Raw genomic sequence first — 25,143 nt, 5'->3', positions numbered from 1 at the left:
GTTCAATCTATGTTAAAAGGGAACTACGCCCCTTTTTCCAAATGTGCATAACATTAGAAAACATGAACAACTCTTTCTCAAAACTAAAAACTAGAGCGCTCAAACTCAAATATGTGATGTGGAACTGCTTCAGAGACAATGAAATGGGAAATATGTTATAGATGGCACTGAGAGCACCCAGGGGAATGTATGAGTATATGTATGAGATCACAAGTTGCAAATATCCCCGCTGTGGGACTAATAAAGGACTATCTTTTCTTATCGTATCTTAAGTTTAAGACTTACTTCTCTGGTTTCTGGCTTTGAGAGAGAGCGGCTCATGTTCACAAATACTGATTGAACCCTTCTAGGCCATGGAAGAACATTTCGGAATTCTTAATTTAGACGGAGTTCCTCTTCAAACTGAGGAAGAAAAGTAGAGCTGGAGACAAACTGAGATACTGAGGGTGGTTAAAAGCCCTGTCATTGTGAATATGCTTGTAATTGACAAGTAATCCACAGCATGTACAGTCATTTAACAGATGATAGTGTCTGCTGTGAGCTCAGCAGTCTAAAGATACAACATGTTATTGCAAAGTCTCCCATTCACCTCAGGTATTTTTAGCATGTCATTCCCCCTCTTTCCATATTTTTTAATTTGTGTCTGTCAGCTGTTAAATAAATACAAAATACCAGAAGCTTCCAAATATCATTATCCAACTACTTTGCCACATGTATCCGCTGTTCATTCATATACAATAGTAGGTTATCATTAAGGTGCAGAGCAGATGTGTGCATTAAATATGCGGCTTACTTAGTGAAGACAGATGTTGTGATTCCCCGCCGATAAAGATGCTTTCTTTCATAAAGCCCAGCTAAATTCTGCTGTCAACATCACGTATCTGTGTACAAACACGAGCTAAGACTTCGACAAAAAGCTCAGATTTGTAGCTGAATGCAACTACTCACATTCTGTTTGAATCAGACTAATTGCTTGTGTAACTGAATTGTTTGGAAAACCACACAGACATGGTTCATGTTTATCCGCAGACTGTTTTGGGGAATTGTAGCTTTCAGCCCACAGGTCTGTTAGCATGCATACACTAGATGCTGTGTGTGAGCGTGTGTGAGTGTTATGCATGAGTACGCACAGTGAGAGCAGCCAGAGAGGAGTTATTACTGTAAGACAGATCCTTCCCATCCCCCCCCCCTCATGCGCATACACGTACACACACGCAGCGTTTCACACACATTGATTGAGTGGGGGTATGTTCACTCTCATCAGAGAAGCCTAATTTAAATGTTTTAATGGATTCACACTCTTTGAGGAAAATAGAGAAGTGGCTTCACTGAATGCTTGTAACCCTCCACCCGACCCACCAGTCTCGAGGGAGAGGATGCGGCCCAATATGAACATTTAATGTAATTGGACACGCTAAATGTGGTATTATGCAGAACATGTCCTCACGTAAATAGCACTCTGCCATGCATAAATGACTGATTTAGTTTGAAACCCCAGTGTTCTCTTCATTTCTTCTCTTGAAACTTTGAGCACGGCATCATATTTAGTATCAGACTCATGCCAGGATATTTTAGGTATCTATAAAATAATAATACTCATTTGATGCTTGCAGAAAAGACTTTGGTTTGATGACATAAAATTGCTACTTATTGTAATGGGATACATTATTGATCTCTGTAGGCTTCCTCAGGTACGTAAAAAAACAAACAATTTGACAGTTTAGATTCCAATAAACAAATCAAGCACTGCTCACTTATTTGTGTGATTATAGGGATTATTAAGTCGCAGTAGGAAGTTGTCAAAAAAAAAAATCAATATGAATCATAACCAGCAGGACAAATATAAACCACACATTTGTGTGTGCAATGCAACATTAATGCGATGAAATTAAATGATTAATGAGATAAACTTGCAGGAGAAGCTTAATGTCAAAAGTATTATCTATATAAAGTCACAGGGATTTACTGTGTCTATGGACGAATCAATTAACAATGAACATCACTGTTTTGGTGATGTTTATTTGGAAATGTAATATCTAATGGGTGTAAAAAAGCATCTACAATATGTAAACATACCGCATTAATGATCAAACAAGGCAGGTCCCCAAAATCAAATTTCACGAGGGTGGTTTCTGTGTATGTAACTAAACTTTAAAGCTGCCTCATTTCTTAAGCTATATTCATTACGAATGAAACATTTACTCCAAATTTTGGGAGTTTCCTCTCATTTCCCTTTTTTAATATTTTGACACGCACTGTAAAAGTACTAGTTCATAATTTGTCAAGTCTTACAACAGTAAAGATTCACTTCAACAGATAAACTTAAACTTTAGAATATGAGTGAGGTCTGCGGATTTTCCCCCTCATCACTTGGAAGCACATCAGGAAGGAATCTCTTAATGTGTGGCTTGTGTTTTAATACAGACTTGAAATATTTGAAACCTAACCTTTAAATCCATCTTCTAGCAGTGTTCTGTAGTGCTCCATAGCATTACTGATGTTCAAACGACCTTCAATCAAATGTCTAATGTCAATACAGACATCATTTTTGGTAATGTGTAGTATAAACCCTATCTGTGATTCCAGCCCCCAGACAGAACCTGCAAGCCCAGAAATGACACAAAAATAAGTGAAGGCATTCAACAAAACTATCCTTACTTTGTAGATTTTTTTTGTGATCTTACAATTACGACATTTGTTCTCACATACTGTACAGTAAATGGACCTGCAACACACACACACACACACACACACACACACACACACACACACACACACACACACACATGCACTGAGAGACAGACTGAGTCAAGCAGGAATTAGGGTCATCCTCCTTTGATATCGTTTCCCTCCTGACATTAGCTGATGGTGACTGTCTAGCTGGATGTCTTTTAGGTTGATATATAAAAACAGGATTGCCATTAATCTTGTCCAGAACTTTTACGGCCTCTGACTGATAGTGGTTTGCACGGCCGAGGGCCACTGCCAAGACGAAGCTCTTGTCTGGTTAATTAATGGTCTGCAGGTAATGTGGGCGACCCGGTCTCCAGCAGCAGTGGAGTACATCCCCTGGAGAAGGATCGGCCTGTAATGAAGGGCACTTAGACCACCTGCCAGGAGAGCGGCGCCATGATTAAAAGTCACTAAGATTTTCATCTGACTAAAGAGGAATGCGTCACAGATGTGCTACTCAGACGTTGTGCTGCTGTAAACCTACAGGTCTGAATTTGCATTCAAACGGAGTGCAAACAGAAGAAACAGCAGAAATGCAGCAAAAGCCATGTTTGCTTATAATCTCGGTGTTGATGATGAAGTATCTTTCTGTGAGGAGCAACAGTGATAAATTGTGCTTTGCCCAGCATATTCTCATTCAGCGACTGTCTCAGAAGTGAAAAATCTGGATTCCGACAAATCCTTTGTTAATGGCCTGTCATTCCTCTTGGGAATACAGTAAACACTGGCTCTGTAAAATACATTTCAGAGACAAATATGCTGACAACACACAGTACAACAAATATAGAACATGAATAATGCACTTACTAATGAAAGGGAGAAGTCAAAATTAGACAATATTTATGCAAAAGCCTGTTGGGATATGTACAATATCAAGCCTTGATTTGAATGAGTAAACTGTAATCAGTTTTCAGAGTTTGCTGCAGGAGCCCAGAAGGATGCGTCGTCTAATTTTGGCTAAAGCACTTTCATCCAGCAGAGGTGTACAATCACAGCTGCTGACCTGCAGGTTTTTGACTGTTTTCCAGGAAACACAATGGAATTAATTATGAATTTTGCCAGAAAATGAAGCCAAAAAAAGTCTATGCGAGTGTCTGTAGCATAGCATACTCTGTTGTTATAGAGCCTTTTTATGGATTACAAATGGAAATTATTAATGAATATACCTTCAATCCGGGAAACTGAAGGTGAAAAATGCCGTTGTCCTGCATGGCGTTTGTGACTCTAACTTTGTAAACTTCTCTTCGCTGAACATTCTGCCGTCTGATAAAGTAAAGCTTCCGACATATAAAGTGTTAGCTTAGCTTTTTTTTGTAATCTTTGTGTCAGTCTGTACTTTAATCAACATCTGATTAAAATATATATATTTTTACATTTACAGCTAACTTGGAGGGAAAATATGTTGAGTTCACCCCAGTTCGTCTGTAAGTGTTTCTGTGTCTGTTTGCAGGCTCTGCTGATAACCAGTAATATTTGGCTGGATTTTTGTGAACAGATGACTCTTCTCCAAAGGATCAGCTGATCAGATATTGATGATTAATTATGTAAAAAACAGGCTTTGTCATTAACTTTACAATGCCTCTCAATATCACCACAAGCTCCATTTAGTAGTGGCTCTGGGTCTTTCAATCATAACAAATGAGTTTGCCTAGTTGTCATGGAATTGTAGATTTTCCTTTTCTTTCTGACAATTTTAAGCACGTCTTGTCCATGTTGGCATAAAAGGTGAAGTTTAAAATGAATTCTTATACTTGAAAACAGCAGCAACCTCAGCACATGTTGTAATATCGTAGCTGTTCTGGAGCTTTCGGTTCATTTCAGTACAATTTGAACAGTTCAATGACAACTGGGAAAATTCTGCTGATGAAGACCATGTGATATAGTGTGATTGAAAGCTTATTGTCCAGCTTGTTGTCAGATTGTCAACTGACCATAAATTATCATTGACCACAAGGGAAGCTCTCGTGATTTAGAGAAATATTCACCATTGGTGGTTTGCTTTCTACTTAAAGTGCTAAATCCCTCTAACACAGTGACTGTACATGTGAGCTATACCAATTCCATCTGTCTGCCTCACCATAGTATGAATAAATGTGCATTAGCCTTTGTTGAACATTTAGAATAACTATCACAGTTCCCTCATGTCTCTCATGCCACCAAACTGTGTGGATGAGTCAGGTACACATGAAGTCAGTGGTGATAATGGTGATGATGTTTTAACCATTGATGACTGGGCTGTATGATGATGACTGGACGTATACTCAGAGTTCGGCTGTAACTGATTGTTTTATGTGAGCGTGTGTGGTGGGTTTTAGCATATGTTTTACATATTGGTTATCATATCTTATCTTCAAGTCTGTGTATGTGCCGTATTTCTTTTGTCTACATGACACATTTCCTCTTGAGAACAAACAGGTTAAAGTTGAAGATGATACATTGGTTTTGCCAGTGGTGTTAGGGGAGATTTGGAACATTAATCTCTGATTTCAAGAAAAAAGCAGAAAATTCCCTCAAAACTTGGTGTAATGGTGAGATGGCCTCGCTGTAAATAGCCACTGGCTAAATATAGCTCTGATTGCTCATCTGCTGTAGTGATATCACGGACAGTTATTCAAAATGGCTAGGATCTAAACAGACACATTTCATGTCTCAGTTCAGAAGCGGTAATGAAACAAGTGAACATGTGAAACAAGCTGATAATGGAGCGTGACAGAATATATTAATTTCTGGTCCACAATGTGGATTTGGCATATCTTGTTATTTTCATAATGTTGGCAGTTTTTGCCTGCAATCTGCCAAATGCGAGCTATTATGCTGCATTTCCACCATTCATTACATGTATTCACATGGATATAATAACTTGCCTCTCCATCCAGACTGGTTGGCGGCAGTTGATGACTTCATATATCTTTCTGGCAATTTGAGGCTCCAACAGAACATGTGACCAGTCTCCCTCTCTCTTGCCAAACGTCTCACTGGGCAAAGGTGCTGCTCCCAGCTAAAGGCTGTAATCTCTCTCACACCTGGCTAGTGTGGCCAATGCCAATAACTGCCTGCCTCTCAGGCTCATCAGTCTGGCAGACAGTAAATCAGCCCGAGCCCCTGCAGGAGCCCTGGAGCTGAGCTGCACGTCACAGACAGCACTTTAAACCTTCCTGCAGGCTTGCCCCTCTGTCGGAGATTTGCTTGCCTTGTGAACACAAGTACGTGGATGAAGACTTAGGTGTATTCTCAAACACACAATTCTTTTTTTCTTCCAAAACGTCATTTTGATCATTTATGATGCAGGAGCAGATAACAAGCACACCTTCCATCCAGAGGGAACGCTTTTGAAAAGGCTGCGTGATTACTTTGAATGCCGCTCCTCTGGTAGTCTTTTGTCAGAGCATCAGGGAGAAACTGACATACATTCCATGTGTTTCTGCTAGTGCTGGATTCTGATGTGTGTTTCTTATCAGCGTGTGCCAATGCTGATGTGTGTGTGTGTGTGTGTGTGTGTGTGTGTGTGTGTGTGTGTGTGTGTGTGTGTGTGTGTTGAGTGCTTTCTGAGCCGGATGCAGGGGCCTGGTATGACAAAAGCTTACAGCTTCAGACAGACAGATGTTCCTCTTCAGATATTGATCTCAGCATAGAACACGGCTGTGAGAACAAAGCCGTCTCCTGTGATTATGCTCCCTCTACAGCCCGAACCTGGGGAATACTTTGTGCACCGTACAGTTGGGACCCAGCTGATTGGAGTCACACAGAGATAAATGATTAATGCATTTATGACAATTTCTATTTTTATAACTGCCACAGTGGCTGTTTGAAGTTGGTGAGAGAGAAAAATCTGAGCCGCCTAACCAACTTATGGCTTGTTTTTACTGTGACTTTCAAAGCCCACTGAGATAAGACAGTGGGGGGTATGGCAGCTGGCAGAGTAAAGGCTGTTTTTGAAAAGCAGAAACTTCAGAGCCATCTTCTCACCGAAAATCATCCCCAGCAGCTGGGAGAGGAGGACCTGAGCAGGTGATTACCAAAGGCAAGGGCAAGGATGTGACTACGTCCCACAAAAAAGACAAAGCCCAGTTGTCCTAAAATCGAACTGAAGTGACACCATTTTTCAAAAGAGTAGACACACGCACACACACACACACACACACACACACACACACACACACACACACAATGTTCATTGACTGACAGCTTCAAGGAGGGAGAGCTCCTTTTCTGATAACTTGAGGGGGAAAAGGTGAGGGCTTCAACATTTGTGCAAGGCTCCAGCTGGCAAGTCGGCTGCCATGCACACGGTGATGAATGGAGGCGGTGGCCTTAATGTGACTAAAGGCCCAAGGATTTGGCTCTCAGAGGAGGCCGGAAGGCGAAACTGTGATGAAGATGCAGTGAGAAAATAAAATCTCATTGTGGGGGGAAAACCTCAGTAATGCTGGTCAACATTTTTAAAAGCGCCAGGGCTCTGATTTTAGTTTTTTCTGACTAGAACATACTTCCCCCCAAAAAGCGACCCCATTAGTCATTTGTACAAGCAGCTTTTAGCGACCCACATTAAGGATTATTGTGGGGCAATAGTAATTATAGAGGGAGCAAAGGTGGAAGTCAGGTGACGTAGTATAAAGAGCGGCAAAGTCTGTGCAGGGAGGACTTTGGAGTGGATGGGTGGGTCAAACAAACAGGACTCATTGGTATGTACTAATACCTCACATGTGATGATGTGATATCACATAATGATGTGACACATCACACAATATTTATTTCCCATACATGAATGAAATGTACTGCAGGAGATTTCATGGTGTCTATATTTTAGCCAGTGGTCCCATATAACGTCAGGAAATCATACAGCGTTGACAGCCAGAAATTTGCAGTCACGACTGTACAGAGAAAAAGGGCAACTTTGACGTATTGATGCAGAGCAGGGGCCTGACCTGCTCGGCTGTCACTAATCAATGTTCACCTCAACCTTCAACATATTCTGCAGAGGAATCCCTTGTGTGCCAATGCAATTTGACTGCTTTTCCACTCATGCTCTGTATGTCAAGATTTAAAATTTGTGACTGTACTCTGTTCTGTTGAAATGAGAGGTGAGCTTTAGTGGTCCAATGCAGGGGCTCTTTAACAATCTTGGTTTTATGGTGCTACTTAAAGCATGACGTTAGCGATGCGTGACAAAAATGCTGAGGAGGCAAAAGGATATGGTGCACAGTCACCTTCTCCCCTAGCCACAACCCTCATGAGCTCCTCCAAGTTCCTCACTGCAAATTTATGGTTTCCGCTGAATGCAGGCTGCGCTGTTTTGCATATTACCCATCAACCCACGGGGACAGCACTATAGAACATAAATTTGTTCAATGGTTTGTAACTGGATGAACTACACAGGTAAAAACAAGAGAGAACATGAGAAGATAGGCATTTTATCCGGAAACTAAAAGAGAGAAGGGTACATGGATTTAGAATTTAAATGTCACATATTATTACGGATTACATTTTGGGTTCTTTCTTACAAAACCTAAGCAAAATATACTATTGTCCATGTTGTGACACCTGGTGCCCTTACAGTATGAATATTAAATCCAGCTTTCCAACTTGATGTTTCAACACATTCTCACCCCAACTCGTCAAATGCTTGGTCAGTGACCCAAAGCTCTGATGCAGTAGGTACATCTCTAGAGATAGTTTTGGGCATGGCAGGGACATCATGTCAATATCAACTTGTTACATGCTGTCTTTTCAAAATAAACCTCAGTCTTCACAGGAATTAAGCTTTAGGCAAAAAAAAACACTTAGTTAGGATTATGAAAAGAGCTTGGTTGACGTTAACTTGACTGAATTACGACTCACGAGCCAAAATGTCAACATTGACTTTTAGTTCCACTCGGGACACAAACAGTTGTCTCTGTTAAGTGCCGTTTGTTTGACTAATCCACCACCTCTCCCACCTGTACCTTATGTAAACTATCTCTTATACTATGTCAGTTGCTAATCGTGTAATAATGACATGGGTTTACATTGGACTTAGTTAAAAGCAAGGTGCGTTGCATACAGACATTAATGAATGCGCCATTAAACACAAATGGACAGAGCTAATCTTCATATTAAACATATTAAACATTGCCTGACTCTATACGCCACCGCTGCAGACAAAGACAGCCACAGCAAAGCGAGGATTAAAGATGATCCTGTAGCTTTAGCAACATGACTCTGCCTTTACTCACACTAATTGTTAGGCTCTCTCAGTACAAACCATCAGATTGAGAGCAGCACCCTTTGAGTCATTTAGTCCTCTTAGTGCGTCAAAGCTTGAAGATCTCTTCAGAGTTATCAGTGAGAATACATCATCTCATTGCACTGAGAACAATTTCCTGAAATGGAAAGCGAAGGCCTCTCATTCTCATTACAGTGTTGTGACGGTCCTCGTTTCATACCTCATTTACATAACTCTCTCTACATCGATTTTCTGTACTTTTTTATTTTATTTGCCTCAAAATAAAGTTAACCAGGGATTTGTCAATGTTCTAGAGAGACAGTGACTGCCATTTTACCTTTTTATTGGGATGTTTCTTTTTACTCTGTTAAACTCTGTTATCATAAATCTGTTATGTGACATATCCGCATTAGGAAATAAAAATATGTAAGCAAAACTGTCTTTATTATCAGCAGATTTAGGCTACCTTGAAGAGGTCATTTTTGATGAATAAATATATTGTGTGATTAGTTTTGATTGAAAAGTAAATAAAAAAACAAAGTTTTAGCTGATTCTAAGGAAATTAACGACTGTACCAAGTTTATTGGTGTTAAGAGCCTGGCTGCAGTTCATATTTCAAATATACACAGCATATGGCAAAGCACAACTTTATGACTCGCTGTAAAAAATAAAGTCATTAAAGCCAACACAACAATTAATCTCTGTGGTGAGGAAAAAAATAATAGACACCCCCTGCTAACCTCCATTTAGCACAAAGATAATATACAGTGTTATCACCCTCCTCTCCGCCCAAAATCATCCCTTATGACAATGAATGAAACAATCTTACACAGTGTCTCAGTAAATCCCGTTAGACAAGCCTATGTTTGTGCAGAGATTTAGTTTTGCATGAGCACTTGTTGAACTTAAAGATAAATGTAGACTGTTCCCCTGTAAACACTATAGCATCACACATACAGTGTTAGGCTCAATAATAAGGCAGTTTCTTAATGACACCCTGTTCTTACAAACTCAGAACAGGTTCCAGTTTAGGACCTGCTTCTTGATTTATAAACCCTATTCAACCAGAATTCCTTTCTTTCTGTAGATATTCAGTGCACGCAACATTTAAAAAGGTCATCAGACTGTGTTTCTGTGACCCTGTCTGTGTAATGGCTTTCTCTGGATGACTAGTAGGCTAGATGGCCTCAAGCTCTTCAGTGGGCCAAACCTGTTATGATGCAATGCTTTTACCACTTTCCCTTGAGACTTGACTTTTAAAGAGTTCACGACAGTGCCCTTTGAAGTATAAAGTATTAATTTCTAGTTCATGTTACAGAACTTCTCAAGTTTACACTGTAGTGTCGTACAGTATGCCAGTGGACTCATGTTCTGAGGTTCACCTTAAGGTTTCTAGATTCCAAATACATAATTTATAAATATATGGGAATGTATTCAGTTACGGTAGATGGATGGACTTACATGGGTTGATTAACCATCAAAGGAGGGTTCAGAAGGACAATGAACAGGCTCTAGATTCATGACAGAGAGGAATAAATGCATACGATAAGACAGACTACAGGGTATATAAGCTCTCACTCTAGTTTTTTGTTGCTGGCCTGTTGCTATGTAGTTTTTGGCACCCCTGTGGCATCAGGACATTAAATCTTTGGCATACTTACTTGTATATGTGTGGGCGAAAAGTGAACCAAAATAATGACGAGCTCTTGCTTATTCAGCCAACCTGTTGTGGATGAAAGACTCATCATGTTTCCACTACGTTTTACATGGATTACCTGTTGTACTGCAGACACATTATTTCAAGGGCTGCTGGATTATTTACAAGAAAATATTTATCTTTTCCTGAAATGTACTTATGAGGTAAATTTAAGGAAAACACATTATAAAATATATCTTTTGTTAAATCTATTTACCAATAAGAGAGGAGGGCATGACGATAAAGAGGAGCAGAAGAAATACTAAGGATGTTTTTGTTTTGTATGATAACTGATATGTGGACTGTGTAAAATAGTCTGCAGCTCAATATCAGTCTAAACCCAACTTTATTGTTGGCAACACTTAATGTAAGCAAATGAGTAACTGTTTTGTTTTTTAAATCAGGCAAAGGCTAAGCCGATTATTTGTAATCACAAGAGTTCTCTGATGGCTCCAAATTATAATTGCAAATCACCAGCAGCCGGATGTTGCCGTCTTCTATACTGCGGTGCTTTGCTGTAAGCCATAGCAGAGTACCGCATGAATAATAGTCATTTTCTCAACACAGAGTATCTATGTGTTGGTGGTGCGGGGGTGTACTTTGGGCACTGTTTGACATTATAAGAGAAAAGGGGAGAGTGCAGTGAAAGACATGATTAGTCACAGGTGTTCTGGCTGCTGACGTAAACTCCTTATGCGGGTCACAGGGTACATTCATGTAATAAAGGACAGATTCCAGAGCTGAGATGAGTGGGCTGTAAAAGATACTATGATGTACGCACTTACATTACCAGTTATGTTTCAATTGAGTATTTCATAAAAAGTGTTCATAAACATGGAGAATGACATTGTCCCTCCTTTTTACCATTGAAGTGTGTCCTCCGTATAATACATTGTTACAGATTAATGTAACAGAACTCTGCCAGCTGGACAAAAATACTTTTAAGACCAAAGCAAAGCCAGAGTCTCTTGTTTCTAAAAATCAATAAAAGCAATACCCTTACAGTTGTTTTTATTGCATCATGATTGATAATACACTACTCTAAAAATAAACTTGTTTGATAACAATGGCTTTCCTAAGTGCACTGAACAATAAGCTAACATTCTCTCACTGTGAAGAAGTAATGAGAAACAATACAGCACACAGTGTGTATTAATGCTATTTAAGCTATAATGTTTTAGAAAGAGATTCATTGGTTCACAGTTGTTTTTTCAGGGTGGGAGTGGGGAGCATTGTAGTGGTTTAATAATGTGTCTGGTTTGATGGATCATCTTGTAAAATGGCAATATCCTATTAGATGTGCAATTTTACTATATTTTACGCCGTTTTAAGCTTTGAGGTTCCCATTTTAGCAAGTATTTTCCTTGATGAAGGTTAAAGGACCAAACGCTTGGCTTCCTCATTAAATAAATGCATGGACCTTAGTGTGTCTCTCTCTCTCTCAAGATTTAAAGGGGTACTCAAGCATTTTGGTTTATCACTTCAAAAGAGTTGAATGACACACAATAGACATTCAAAAAAGAATGGTCAAAATCGAAGAGGCCGACAAATCCTGACTTTTAGTGCCTAGTATGGGTCAGGCTCCAAATACATTGGATCCTACAAGACAAGAGTGTCTTTCAAAAGACCCTGCCTGCCTGCTAAATACTCACTTCTTTAAAACCCCGTCCCTCCAGTTTGTAACTCAGGCTTTCAGTTAAACATTTTAATTTCAAAATGTTTTCAGACTGTAGAAAGCGCCTCCAGAGCCACAAAAGGCATTACACAACTACAGACTGAGTAATACTCCTCATGATGCATAAACTGAACAAAGTAAAAACAGTGTCTCTGTAATGCACTGGCCTTCTTACACCTTCCCATTGTGTCATGAGTGTGATCAGGCTTTCGATGAGATGTGTGCAATGAGGATGATGAGGATGATACAATGGTGATGGAAATAGTTTGTGATCATTTACGGTGATAGAAATAAATTAATTGCGTTTCTTATATTACAAATAAAGTCATTACATGGCACAAATACATAAATAAAACTGGATTGTGTGCCTGTGTACTGTATGCAGTGGTGGAGGAAGTATTCAGACCCTTTACTTAAGTAACTGTTATACAGCTACACATCAGTGGATTGTTATTACTGATGCATCCGCGTGTAAGCCACATTTTACTATTATCTATAACAATGTACCTTATAAAGTAAAGTAGCAAGTAACTGTAGCTGTCAAATCAATGGAAATACTCAAAGTACTGCAGTATAAAATGTGTACTTAAGTACAGTACTTGAGTAAATGTACTGTAATGTTTGTTCCTTGGATCAAAAGTTATTTGAAGCAGCGTTACAAAGTGTCATCCCAGAAATGTTTTGAATTTAAATGCAAGGAGGTTAATGGATGAAGACGACTCACAAGTCTCACAAGATTGTTTTGATTAAAATTTTAGATGTCTCTCTGGATATTCAAAGAAGTGGGATCTGATATGATCTTCCTGATCTACAATGTGAATAGCGAGAGCTTAAACATTGAGCTTTTTTGCTGTGTTGTGTTATGTTGTGTAGATACAAACAAGCCCCAGACAAGTTATAAATCCGAAGGCCTGCTGGGGGAATCACCAAATAAATTATTAATTCACCCTCACATCTTGACTCAAGCCCTACTTGTATTTCTTAAAATCAAATAAACAAGCTGCTGTTGGCTGGTTGATTTTATGTGGACAAAGAACATCCTGCTGATTAGCCAGTAGAACAACAAGCAGATTTATAACATGTCATTTGTCGGTGTAAAATGGTTTATTTGGATCCACGTGATGTTGGCTTGTCAACAACTCTCTTCATAATGTTATTATGGCTTAGCCCGAGCTCAAATCATCTAGGTAATTTGGATGATTCCAAAGACAAGCAAATATCAGGTGTCCCAAGACTGCAGCCAATTTTACCTTATCTCTGAGGTGTGCAAGGAATTAGAAATGGGAAATCATCCAAAACCCCCATCAGCACCACCACAGACTCTCTGACACACACAAGACTGGATCCTTATTCTGAGACAAGACCACATTAATTAGTTGCCCACCTTCCTATTCATTGTTCTGCTTTAGGCCCTCTCTCCCCTTTGTATTCATTAGGAAATCATGTATGATTGGCCTGAGGAGTAAACATCAAGCTGCAAAGTAAATCATCATAATGAGCCCAGTAAGTCTGTGCAACAACTGGCCCTCAGGGGAAAATAATCCGCAAAGCTTCTGTAGGTTACCGATGAGCATTCTTTAAAGTTATTCCTAAGTACAAGGTATTTAGACTAATGGAGCACATGGTATGAGGAGATAAAAGTTGTTGTAATTATCAACGTATTATATATATAAGAGGCTGCTGTGAGAATCGTCTGATTCGTGCTGGTGGAGAAAAAAGTATAAAAACTACTGTCATACCAACTTTGGCTGCTGAGGGGATTTTTGGCATTTCCGTTTCAACAATAAATGTGATTTGCATACAGAGAAGGTGGGTGTGACTTAAACTATTTTTGACATTGTGAGGCTTGTGTAGAGAACTGGTGGTCCCCAAGGAATAACATAAGCATCACATGGAGGGAGGAAGCAGCAAGGACATCATGTTTTTGATCTTATCTTGGTCGTCTGTTAGTTTGAACAGCTAAATCTACTTTACCAGATTTCAATGAAGGAACAGGTGGATAAGTATAGCAAAGGCGCCATCATTTGTCCATTTATAAACTTCTTTATTTTTGGCTCATAACTCCTAACTTTGAGGAATCCTTGATTCTTTGCTTTAAGACAAACCTCTCAATATTTCCAAAGATATTAATATAGTTTTTTGTAAAAGTGCAGTGTTAAGGCCAATCTTCCCAGAATTGCCATGAACACTCATGAGTCATGAGTCTTGTTGAGCCTCAGTTATACTTTCCACAACGACGGTCACACTGACATGAGCTGATGTGGAATTGTAACAAGGAAACGTTTGGATCTTTTATACTTTTATTCAGGTTTTCCCCTTAACATTCTCAAAGCTCCTCAAAGTTTTCCATTTTTTTTTGCCATTTGCGACCCTCGCAGATGTGGCATGCATGAATTCTGCTTCAAAGCTGCATCATTTTATTTGTTTTTCTTTTGCCACATGAGGGCTGTAAACACAAAATGTAATTATTACCTCATAATGTTGATGTTGCCATTGTTAGCAAACATTTGCTTGCACATTCATCAGATACAGAGCAACATTCATTTTGTAGTCAGTCAGAGCTTCATTGTTTTCATCAGCTAGTCTGTGACTTTGTGGTAGTGTAGAGTGGGCTTATCAGAGTGTGTGCGGTGAAAAAAGTGACTGCTGGAAATGATTTGACAAGAGGGTGAGTGAACAAAATTCAAACCATTCAGTTGGGAGACATAAAACCAAAACAATGAGCTTAAAGATGCTAATATGCTCTGTAAACTGAGAGGGATGCAGAGTTGCGTAATAATTCTCTGTGTACATGACTGTCAACAACTTCCACATTACACATAATCATTTGACCTGTTGCTAATATATAAATATTGGTTAAGTGCAGCAGTTTTATATACAATTTTTTAAATACATATACTTTGATATTCTTACAGAACCCATGCCCAACATTTGCCAATCAACATATTTGTCTATCACAGGGCCTAATATGATGAGAATATGAATCAAGATGCAGATTAAACCTTTCAAAATAGTATGTATTCTTAAAATAACAACTGTAGACGGTTGTAGGATATAAATATGCACTCCTTGAATGCTTTTTAATTTGTTTGGATTTTTTTTGTATGTATGACAATGTATTTGTTAAAATGTGCTTGGTGTAATTAGCAAATGTAAACTGCATTGCATGTTACTGATATAAAGATGAAGAAAAATAAAAATATACATTTGAAACAGGGATCTACAAATCTTTTTCATGCATTGCAGTTCAAATCAGAATGACATATTTAGGAAGTCGTGACTCTGATAATAGAGTGCTGTATTTTGTCAGGAGTATTTACTAAACTGTCACGTTTAAATAAATTCCAGCTTTATGTTCACTTCATTACGCCTCCATTATTTTACAGCAGTAGTTTCCACTGGCTCCTCCATAGAGGGCTCTTCTACTGCATGCATATTCACAGAAGAAGTCCACTCTCTCTCTCTCATCCTTCAATTTCCATAGACACTTGTAGTGCCTGCAGACCTGTCAACCTCCCATTGCAACAGTGAGCAGAAACTGGCTGCAGAGAAGAACCCCTGCGGACTCACTATCTTAATTAGCAGGTATTCCTTTTTCCAAAGTGAAGCATGCCGCAGCAGAGGGCACAGTGAGAAAAGGCCAACCCGCAGCTTTCCATTAAAAGCTTTAGGAGGTTAGGAGCTAGCAAGCACATCTAACAGCAGGGTGATCAAAGACATAACACACAAATCAATGTGTACTGTACATGTATGAGCACACATACTGTACAAAAGTGTGTGCGCACAGTAAAAACTCACAGGCTTGTATTAAATTGAAATCATTTACGCTTGAAAAACAGCTGGACCACTGAGATATCACTGTGTCTGGACACTTCAGCAGGTTTATTATGGGTATCCAAATTCAAATAGCTTTCATGATTTTTACGCTCACAAGCATCCAACAGTTCCATCGGCCAGAGCCATGTGTTATCTAAGTAAAAAGCCAAAGCACCTGCACGTATAACCACAGAGCCTTTGAAAGCATTAGGATGAATATTGACAGTACAAGCCCCTGGGCAATTACAGGCCTTATCTTTCTGCCTGACAAACAGTCCGCTTCATTATGAGCTTTTAGCTGACACCTTACCTTAGCCTTCGCCATTGAATCAGCACTGATGAGCACTGACACATTTTCTAATGTAGAAAATGAAATGGCTAAGAGGTTTGTTAAATATATCTGAATTGTTTAACCGTAATTTTCCTCCTTGATAGTCCTTTTAAAGCTTCCATTAGTGAGTGGATGTAGTGAATGACAATTGAAGAAAGGACATTGGGCGATGCAGAGGAGGAGGAATATGTAATGCACTAACTTCTGGAGGAAAGCAGGGAGGATGGTGGTTTGAAATTGTTTCAAGTATACAGTATGACAATTACTAGAAATAAAGTGGATTCTTTCCAGTCTGACTGTGTGAAAATAAAATATCACTAATAAAGATTATAGTTTTGGTTATTCATTGATTGATGACTAGATGATCAAGGACTAGTCTACACTGAAATACCAACAAATCTAAAACCTTCCTATGCTTTGAAGCATGCATATAGAGGGCTTTTTCCTGTAGCATGGTGCCCACCCATGTGGGATGTGCTGGAAATAAAAGTCTAGTACAACTCTCTGGATGGCTTCCATTGAAAATAAACTCAGTTACAAGATGCAGACATGGTTAAGATATGCCCATCAGACGGGTAGCTGCCCATGGTGCTAAAACATATCTACCAGACAGTTTGCTGTCCATGGTGCTGAAACATCTCTACCAGTTTGCTGTCCGTGGTGCTGAAACATCTCTACCAGACAGATTGCTGTCCGTGGTGCTGAAACATCTCTACCAGGCAGATTGCTGTCCGTGGTGCTGAAACATCTCTATCAGGCGGTTTGCTGTCCATGGTGCTGAAACATCTACACCAGACAGTTTGCTGTCCGTGGTGCTGAAACATCTACATCAGACAGTTTGCTGTCCGTGGTGCTGAAACATCTACACCAGACAGTTTGCTGTCCATGGTGCTGAAACATCTACACCATATAGTCCACTGTCCGTGGTGCTGAAACATCTCAAGGATCCAAAATGCTGAAATTACAAACTAGGGACTGCCGACTGCAATGTCCAGCTTCTTACTGCCTTTGTTGCGGCTGCCACCTCTGTCAGTGACGTGTTGGGTTTTGTTTTACATGTGCCTCTGTTTTGTCCACTTTGTTTGTCTAATTGCATCCCATGACTAAACATCCTGGTCTGGTCCTAACAATCCATCTTAACACTCATTCATCAGAAGGATTATTTATTTTCTTCTTTTTGAGAAAAATAGAATTTCAGGCCCATGAGCTAATGAGCTCTAATTACTGATGATGGTTAACTCTGCCATGAGACATCTCATTATGTTGGCATAGTAACAGAGCAGGTGCCAGCCTTGTGGGTGTACTGTTGATATATGGATGTTGTATACAATATGCTACCAATTAATTAAATATGACAAATCTGCAAAGGTTCAAAGATAACAGTATAGTAGTATGGCTTGGGGCTTTTCCATTTTGCCCAAACCCTAGTTGACCTTGTTTGGGTGTAAAGGTAGGCAGCAGAGTATTTTTATGCATCGGGTGTGTATGATATGATCAGACTTCTAAGAGAGCACAGAGTACAGGCTGTGATTGTCCTGGCCACATAAATAATCTCAGTGGAGAGGTGGGAAGGAGAAGAAGGCAGAGAAAAGAAACCGCCGACAGACATTGTTTGCACTGGACAAATATGAAATGTTACAGTGTGATACAGAGACGGTTCTGCAAGTGAATAGTCTGGATGAACTGGACAAAGGATCAGGCTCTGTTTACAGAAAATACAAGTCAGATGGTGGATGGATGGCAGAAGAAGATGAGGTTTAAAGTAAGCGGAGATGAGTGAGTTGAGAAAAGGAAGGAAATAAGCATAATTTACTTGAGTGAACAAAAGGGTATTGATTAGTTAATGGAAGCAGGTAGTGAAAGGACTATCTGACACTTCCAGAATCCAACAGAGAAAAGCACCAGCTAGCCCAGCAAAGCATCCAATGCTCAGTTGGATGAACCTGAAACCAATAGACTAAAGCAAATGCCCTCTCAGAGAAAAAACCTCACACCAACCAAGAGATCTGTCAAGGCCACTGAAGTAAAGGACTAAACAATGAAGTTAAAACATCTGTGGCTTTGGAGATTGTGTGGAGTATGCAAACATGTTAATAATAGCATCACTGGTGTTGTCAAGAAAAGTGTATAAAATTGTATTTGCCAGAGGTTATACATACAAAACAACATTTAACTACATTTAAGGGTGACTGTGGGTAAGTGGAGAGCAGGGCCGTCTTTCGATCGGTGGTTCGATCCCTGGCTCCACTAGTCTCATGTCGATGTGTCCTTGAGCAAGACACTTAACCCCAAACTTGCTCCCGTAGCTGTGCCTACGGTGCAGAAATGTGATAGGAGCAGAATTGTAAGTCGCTTTGGGAAAAAAAGCGTCTGCTAAATGACTGTAATGTAATTTAATGGCTTTTATTGACAAGTAATTCCTAAAAGAATCCCTGTTGCCATTTGCTAAGTTGTGAGCATGTCAATAATGCTGAAACCCAAAATATGTCCCTATTTCCATATGATGCAATCAAGATTCATACATTCCAGCTTAGAGTTGCAGCTTTGAAAGTTATACTTCATAAGAAGTGTTCTGTGTATCAGAATTTTAGACCTTTTTAACAATGTGTACAGCATTTCCACATATTCTTTCCACTCTTTTGTCTAGCTCTGTGTTGTGCAAGTGCTCTTTTGACACTCGCAACTAAAAATAAAAACCTCAATGTCTCTGGACAAACATCCGCTTTGGTGTCCGTAGCGGTTACACAATCTAATTTAGTACTTTGATATGAGACGCTGTCCCTGCTACGTGCAAGCTAATGAAATACTTACCCATACCATTACAGGAAGCACCACTGGGCCTTGTTGGTACTAATTAATATCCTCCTACTTTTATGTCAGATCAGATAATTATCTTGGATTCTACATTCAAGAAGTAGTCAATTGGGGCATGTTTCAGTGATTAGAGTGTCATTACTTAGCTCAATATCATATTTTGAGACCTACAATTTATATCTGTTCATATTGAGTTTACTTGTATGCCCAGAACAAGAAACATATATAAGATAATTAAAGGCATCATAGAGAGAGATTCCTGCAAGAGGATCTGGACAGATATTTATCAGTCTCCATCATTACTGTCATAGCAGTAATTATGGACACCAGCTATCACCTCGGGCATAAAGAAACAACAAGTTTCAACCTCAAAGGACACTGTTGCTGCCAAGCTGCAGCACCTGAAACAAAATAGGAAGAAGACCCACACAGCGCAGACTAACTGATTAGCTAACTCCTACTCACACCAACAGACATGAATGAGCAAGGTCACACAGACCAAGAAAACAGGATAACAAAACTAAAATTGCATTGGCAAGAACCTGAACCTGTAAAATAGTGATAACACCGGAGTTAAACATTACTATATGAAGAGAATGAGTCACTCACTTGTCTACAGGTGGCATTAACGTGCCAAGAAAGGCAGAGAAGAAGAAGACTGCAAGTTAGTAAACACGGATGTAAACAAGGCAGGGTTCAAAATACTGACAAAACCTGCTTTGCAAATGTTTTATGAGGAAAGGAAATGTATTGTATTCCACATATGTGTTAAGGAAATGCACAATGCATTTTGGTGAGTAACGCTGAATGTGAACAGTTTACAAGGAAACGTATCAGGGCACTTTTAAGGTTATCCAAATAATTGTAAATTAATCTATAGCGTTTTTGCTACCTTTTACAGCACATTCCATAACCCATTGTTGATGTGCTTTACTTATATGTGGAAACGTTTGTACACCAGGACAATAAAATAATCAAGTGTTATTGCAACAAATGTGTGCAATAACACACAATAACACACATAACGCTCAAAGTTTGACAGCAGGTGTCAAGTTGGTCCAGTGGTGGCTTTTAATAGGCAGCCTTGCGTAGTTATTGAGGTTGTTAATTCAGTTGACTGGGTATATTCTGCTGAGTCACAGTCATCTGTGCTACAGGGAAAATATAATAAAAATAATATTAAATATAATACAAATGAAATAAAGGTGGTATGCTTAGGTAGAAGAGGTTAATGAATGCTGTTTGAGTTGCATTAAAAATGATCGTAGTCAGAGACTCAACACAACAAATGCAGAATCAATAATGTTATGTATTCATGTCTTGACACCAATCTGTGCCTGGAGTGTAAAAATCTTTGTGAACATTTAAGGGGTCAAGCACGATGGTGTTATTACAGGTGATGTCCTGTAATAACATAAAAGAGTGTTTGAAAAAACTACTTTGAACTCATTTTTAATTAGGGCAATCTTGTATGTTAAAAAGCATCACGTCATTAGCAGAGAGGGTAGAGCCATCATTACAGCAGACTACAGCACCAAATAGAAAATTCAGCAGTAAGACTCTTGAAATCTACAGATTTGACTGTTCATAATGCATAAATATATATATATATATATATATATATATATATATATATATATATATGAGCATAAGCAGCACAAACTTCAACCTGTGGATTTGAATTTCAGCAAAACAGCTGGTTTATGTAGATGTGAGTTTAAGATTGATTGTATTAGAGATTTCTGTTCCATATCAGCCAGATAACACCTGTGTGCTACTTTCCCTCACCCACACACAATTCTATTCTTTATTGTATTTAAATATGGCTTATGTTATTACTTATCACATTATATTATACATATATAACATTATAATTTACCATCACACAGAGCTATGTTATGAACCAACACTGAGGCTGAGCATCAGTGGGTTATTCAGCATCTTCACTGTGACAAGCATTCAAGTCTTTTGTGCTTTTGTGTCTCTCAACAGGGACACACACCACCGACCAGACGCTTGTGTGTGTTAGTGAGTGTTTGTGGGAGACCACTGCTTTAAAAAAAACCTCCTGTCCACCAGTCAGCATTCAAAGATCGTAAGTACACATTTAACTTTCCGTTTTCTCACAGGTTTTTATGGGCCAAAGCTGTCCCCTCTTTAAAATTATCATTTTAGACAGAGAACGATTTCAAACTCTTCCTTTTCTCTTGGATCTAACAAAAGGATATAAAACCTAATCTTACATGGATTATAGGCTAAATCCTTTATCAATGTGAGCCATGGGCAAAAAAAATATAGAGTTAAATTGTGCTTAAACGTATAAACTATTTTCTTTCTCGCTGGCTGATCATTTTTCTTTAATAGACCATTTAAAATAAGTCATGCTTAATTATTCCCCCTAACCTTCTTGGTCTCTCTGTCATTCTCAAGAAACATAAGTTATATCCTATTCGAGGCTACTCTGTCTTGGTGGGAAGCCTGTGTTGTTATGATATTGCAGTGAAGGTGTGATCATACCACACAGCAGCGGTGTGTGTGTGTGTGTGTGTGTGTGTGTGTGTGTGTGTGTGTGTGTGTGTGTGTGTGTGTGTGTGTGTGTGTGTGTGTGTGTGTCCTCTGCAGCTTTTGCTCACATCTGCAATTCTGCATTGATTCTATGCCAGTGAGCAGAAGCTGATGCAGAGTGGTGGGTTCTCTGTTATAGCCAGGTACGTCAGCCAATGGCTATTGCCATTGCAGGATGTGTGTGAGGGAGTTTAATGCAGCAGAGTAAATGACTGCAGTCAATTCAGTAATCAAATTCGCTGCAGTCATAAGCAATTCTGTGAAAATGTAATGTGTATGCAATTAATATGCTGGTAGAATTATTACAGGTTCTTCACTTTTAGAAATAGATATTTCCAAGCATTGTTTCTTCTTTATAATGCATCACAGTGTACTAAACACTGTATTTTGTGAAAAAGAGATATGCCTCAACAATTGGAAGCTTTCGTTCATTTGCATATGAAAGACAATGTTCACAAACATGAAAAACATGTCTGTCATCGCAGAGCTTCAGGATTATTAATCAACTCAGAGGAGGCCACTTGTGCTTGTTAGGACCCCATCAATGCTGAATCACTGTCCTGTATTTCATCACCTTGCTTTTCAACTAATTAATATGGGTCAGCATCAGAGAAAACATGGAAAACCCTGCTGTGTGTCTTCAATTTCAGCTGAGAGTGGGTAGCATGCTGAGCTACAACATTTTTTGGAGATTGTAAACCCATCATCAGGATCTGTCAAAAAAAACATTCACACTCCCAGTGTAACACGGCTGGATACATGTTTAGAAATGTCATTTTGTCTATACGTCACACATAGACTGTAGTTATTAAGCAGGCTCAATATATCATGTGAAGCTAGCCGAGCAAGAAAACGTTTGCAATTATCTCACAACAGGACTAAGGGCCCGATCTTACACTCGGTAGCTGGTTCAGACCGACACAGTTGTCATTTCCACGCTCAGTGCCCAGCTCCAAGCCTTTATAAGTAATGCAGCCTTTTGATTCAGCACCCAAAGTTAATCAATAAACAGCATATGAGATTCATAAATATAAGACAAAATGGCTGTACCAAATTGTTGGAAATTGTAATTCATAACATTAACATTAGAATTCTAAATCAACATTTAGATGCTATGGAGCTATATATTCTGTTCAATACATTCGATACAAAAATATTATTAGTAATATTTTTATTGTAAAATTATATTCCAGTGTTGACTGCGAATGATTGTTCCTGACTGTGATCCAAACATTGCCAATAACTACAGAGCATTGTAAAGTGCAAAATCATATATATATATATATATATATATATATATATATATATATATATATATATATATATATATAATATTATAATAATTATTGAAAAAATTATGGATGTTATCATTTCCAAAATTCTCTACATGTTATTTTTCAACAAAATGTTCTTCTTCAATCCATATTTGCTGGTGTTAAGCCTTTCAAAAACAACATGTTCACTCTAGAAAACAGCTCACTTCTCCAATTCGCCAAATCCACGACAAGGCACCAGATGTAGGGAATAGTTTATGACATCCACAAAATACACCAATTATTTATTAACAGAATAAAACTACCCCTTTGCCATTTTGCGCACAGATAATGTTCCGTTTAATTGGCAAAAATGGAGTTGGACACGCCCTAAATGCACTTGCACGATGCACTTTAGACCATATACTACAGATCGTTTAAATAGGGCCCTTAGAGTCTACAGCATATGCAGCTCAATAAGGCTGTACGTCAGCATAGTTGGGCATGCTGACATGCTCACATTACAATGCTAACAATGTTTACCATGTTCATCATGTAAGTTTAATTTGTGAATTAACACAAAACATAAAGTACAGCTGAGGCTGATGGGAACTAGTTTTTAGTTTTTGATCATGAACCAAAGTATTGGATCCATCCAACTGTTGTTGAGACATTTCAGTCTGGACCAAAGTTGTGGACTGACAGACTGAGCAACTGACCCTGCAGCTAATAAAGTTAAATTGAAATGAGAATCAAACGCAATAGACTTTTTTCCCCTCTAGTTTCACAGCTGCACATTGTTGCATCCCACAAGGAAAGTACCACTCCTAAATATCTCAGGGGTAGCGCTCTTCACCGTTTCACAAAGATTTGAGCAAACTCTGCTGAGTGGAGGAGGCCACAGAGGACCTGGTGTGCCGGGGATAGACAACATACATGCAGCAAAACAAATAAAATAAACCTCTGATCTGCCAGGGGGACTATAAACAGCTCCTCAAGCATATGGAAGATGTTGCTTTCTCAGGCAGGGAGAGCAGTGGAGTTTGTTTTTCACCTGCTGCTTTATGTGTGTGGTATGCGTATGATGCTTTTGCTGAAAAATTCCCATGTGATCTGTTGCGTGGCCTTTAATGATCTCTGAATGTATGTGAACACATAGCTCAGACTGACTGAGATCAGATCATGGTTAAGTCTGAGGTACAGATAACCCACTGTGACATCATCTTTCCATACACTTTCTTAATTCTTCCTAAATAATGCATAAGCTGATAGTGGTTCTGGGATAAATGTTGGATTTGACGGAAGGCAATCGAGTCCACACACTCGATAATGCTCCCACGAATGTCTTACATGCTTTTCTGTCCAGCACTTAGTATTTATCCTCTGGTTGTGTGTGCTTTTGTGAATACCTTTCCATTAATGTGGGATTTATCCGCAAAAAAGACAGCAGGAGCAGCTAAAAGACACAAACCAGGCCCCCCGTTGAACCACCCACAGGCAGGTTCGAGACCTGTTAAGATGCTGTACATTTCCCAAAGGTTCTCATCAAAGATATATGTGACACTGCCGTTTAACATTGAATCACCAGCTAAATCAGCAATCCCTTCCGGTTAAAAGGTTTCATTCTCACGTTTGCTCCGTTACTGATATGGGAGCTGACCCGATTCAATAGTTGTATTGATCAAATTGATTAAAACAGTCTGCCGTTCCACTTTATACTGGGGAGGTCTGTCTATTCAACGATCTGAGCTGTGCTTCAGGACCATGATGCATTTCCCAGTTGTACTGACTACAGACACCTTGTTCAAAGCTATCAGTCAAACAAACCCATCAAAGGCCAGGCTGTATATTCTAGTGGGGAAAAATGTTCCAGTTAAAAACCAGCAGATTGATCCTCAACCTCTGGTAGATTCCTCTCATCTAGACACTGTGACCCTGGTCTCGCTTCATCCCTGACCTCTCTGTGCATCTTCCACACTCGACATTTACTCACGCTTTCTTCAACTACTCCACCTCTACTTCTCACTCCCTCAAACAACTTGTTTTCTTTCTCTTGCT

General features: G+C 39.1%; 1 protein-coding gene across 1 annotated transcript in view; it reads left to right on the top strand.

Moving 5' to 3' along the window:
• The window catches only part of frmpd3 (FERM and PDZ domain containing 3), a 74,633-nt gene that overhangs the window by 8,400 nt on the left and 41,090 nt on the right, over nucleotides 1-25,143 (top strand). Inside the window, exon 2 of the mRNA XM_068714556.1 lies at nucleotides 21,260-21,362. The gene's annotated coding sequence lies outside the window, so the exon portion shown is untranslated. The remainder of the gene's footprint in view (nucleotides 1-21,259; nucleotides 21,363-25,143) is intronic.

This window comes from Cebidichthys violaceus, unplaced genomic scaffold (assembly GCF_023349555.1).
Source record: "Cebidichthys violaceus isolate CVI_PGR_0920_01 unplaced genomic scaffold, fCebVio1.0.p SCAF_2, whole genome shotgun sequence".
NCBI classification, from domain to species: domain Eukaryota; kingdom Metazoa; phylum Chordata; class Actinopteri; order Perciformes; family Stichaeidae; genus Cebidichthys; species Cebidichthys violaceus.
The sequence above is the reverse complement of the archived record's forward strand: the minus strand, read 5'-3'. Positions and strand labels throughout refer to the sequence as shown.